General features: G+C 39.3%; 1 long non-coding RNA gene across 1 annotated transcript; it reads right to left on the reverse strand.

Annotated features, from left to right (window-relative positions):
* Window positions 1-537: 537 nt before the first annotated feature.
* LOC138021652 (uncharacterized) lies at window positions 538-1,368 on the reverse strand. Its single transcript, XR_011126414.1, has 2 exons — window positions 1,167-1,368; window positions 538-794 (listed from the first exon to the last, which is right to left on the reverse strand). It is a non-coding gene; the product is annotated as an uncharacterized lncRNA (long non-coding RNA).
* Between the last annotated feature and the right edge of the window lie 1,132 nt (window positions 1,369-2,500).

Consider the following 2,500-nt stretch of genomic DNA (forward strand, 5'->3'; position numbering starts at 1 on the left):
TTATTTTAACTAATGCTTGAACAATATTTATGAAAGTCAAGTAGACTAGAGCACGACTGATAAAAACAACGCGAACATCAGTCGTGCAGTAGTCTACTTGACTTTCCTAAATATTTTTAATCAATTTTGACTGATCACGATCTTCTCTTATCCAACGCAGTGCAAGACTTATGGTCACTTATCGTCCACGGTTTCTGCAAAGGTTTTCAAACCTCAACTTCACTAATGCTCGAAGTAATGCGTGACATATTACAGTCGCGTTACCTGCGCAGTTACGTTGCGCACAAACAATTAGCGCGAACGTCCTTAAGTCACCATCGCTCAAATAAACGTAAACTGAAACTTGTCCGGAAAAACCATGTCTACCACTTAAAACGTCTGAATCAAGTGTCTTGTTTGTTGGTGCGGTCTATTATTATGCAGGATACAGAGACGGCTCTCATTCAGGAGTCAAGCTAAGCGTGTTTTTTAGTACAGCCGCGCGAGAGCGTGATTACAAGAGCAAAAGATATCACGTGAATCACGACATATCGTACGTATGGTAACAACTTCTGATCTTTATTTCACTATTAAGCACAACTGATACTTAACAAAACTTAAAACTTATGCATTTAAACATTGAGCCAGCATTCTTTTTGAGAAGGATCTTCAATCATCGGACAATGTCTTGATTTTCATGAGGCAAACATCTTTGCAACTTTATCTTTTGATTCATTCCAGTCCTCCGTATCTATTCGTCTACAATCCAAACTTCTTGCTGCTGCACAAATATCCCTTGCGTCTCTAACTTTGAGCTGAAACCAAAAAAAAAACAGCTTTGCGTTAACACCTTGCTTTAAACTTTAAAGTGGGCTTGAAGTATTCAAAGATTCGACACCCACTCCATTAAAAGTGGCTTGGAGTTATAAAGCTAAGAACCATTGACTTCTTGTGATGTTCTCAAATGGACTCGCTCTTTCATCCGCAATGAAAAGACCTCTGATACATCCAATTAACCATTGACCATTTTATCCAAAGTCAACCCTTTCTTCTCAGTTATTAAGACAGGCCCCGGCTGACTGTTTGCTCTGAAGGGGGCTTTGATCTCTGCGATTGACTGAGCTAACCTGGCCTTTTGACAAACACACACAACAAGATTGTATCTATCTTATTCTTAGAAGGCAAACCTGATTCCTTTTTTTTTTGCCGTTCACGGGTGGAAGAACTCCTCCGAATCCGTTGCACTGAACAACAATCGCACTCACCAACAGCAAAAGGGAGAAGATTACGAGGATTCCTGCCTTGTTCATTTTTGCGTTTTATGTTTTATACCGAAAGAGTGAAGCAAAACCAAATGGTGTGGAAGTCCCTGTACTGACTCGTTATTTATAGGGATCTCTTTCCTTTCTCAGGATGTTTAAACGTAGTGTTTTTCAAGTGTATACCGCCTTGTCCTCGTCGCTGAGAGATTCTTAAAACGGGAAAATCCATTAACTACTTGAGCTAAAAACCAAGGGCATTGAGAGCTGCTTTACGACATGTTAAAAGTATAAGTGCTTTTTCAAACTTTAACCATGCCAAATAGTTTTATTTTTCTATCTACATCGGAACATTTATTTTTTAGTTTCTGTTACACCCCGTTTTTAAGCTGAAAGTGCAACACGCATGAAAAATTCACAAAACGCGAAGTTTTAAACTACCTCAAGTTTTGCCGTTCAGTATGACTTGAGATTTCTGTTTTCAAGTTCTTTTCTGTCTACTAGCACCGACTAGATTGGTCTGTAGGATGATGCTAGAGGAGGAAAAAACTGAACTGGCTCTCATCCTTTCACAGGGCGATGATGTTATAAACTGCAATGGTATTTCCACAAAAATGTTTTTTAAACGAGGAAACTCAATTGAAATGAGTGATAAAATCGACAAAGGATTTTGATTTGACCTTGGTGCTTAAGTTTTAACTCAGATCTACCGAGACGCATGCATAAATTCTCTAAATGCTGCCCAGAAGTGCCAGAGTAGGCGACCCGAACACATAATTTGAATGCTCAGTCAACGTAACGGTTTGTAGGGTTTATATGGGAAACATGAAATGCAGAAAAAAATCGGCTAATCTTAGTTTATAGAGAGGAAAATAAAAGAAATAAAGTAGTAGTAGTAGTAGTAGTAGTAGTAGTAGTAGTACTACTACTACTACTACTACTACTTCTACTTCTACTACTTCTACTACTACTTCTACTACCACTACCATTACCACTACCACTACCACTACCACTACCACTACCACTACTACTTCTGCGTTGCGGTTAGTACAGTTGCTCTGCGCTTTTCTTAGCCTCCCACACAGACGTTCTTAGCGCTTCGTCACTCATTGCTCCTCCACGAACGTCTGTTGAAAGGAAAAACCACTTCCGTTTAACGGCTGTTTGCCCACTATTTAAAGAAACCAATCAGCGTTGACTAATTGCGTTGTACATAGCGAATCACATGCTGCGAAAGAATGCCATAAATAACACGAGGTTAA

This window comes from Montipora capricornis, chromosome 10 (genome assembly GCF_036669925.1).
Source record: "Montipora capricornis isolate CH-2021 chromosome 10, ASM3666992v2, whole genome shotgun sequence".
Lineage (NCBI taxonomy): Eukaryota > Metazoa > Cnidaria > Anthozoa > Scleractinia > Acroporidae > Montipora > Montipora capricornis.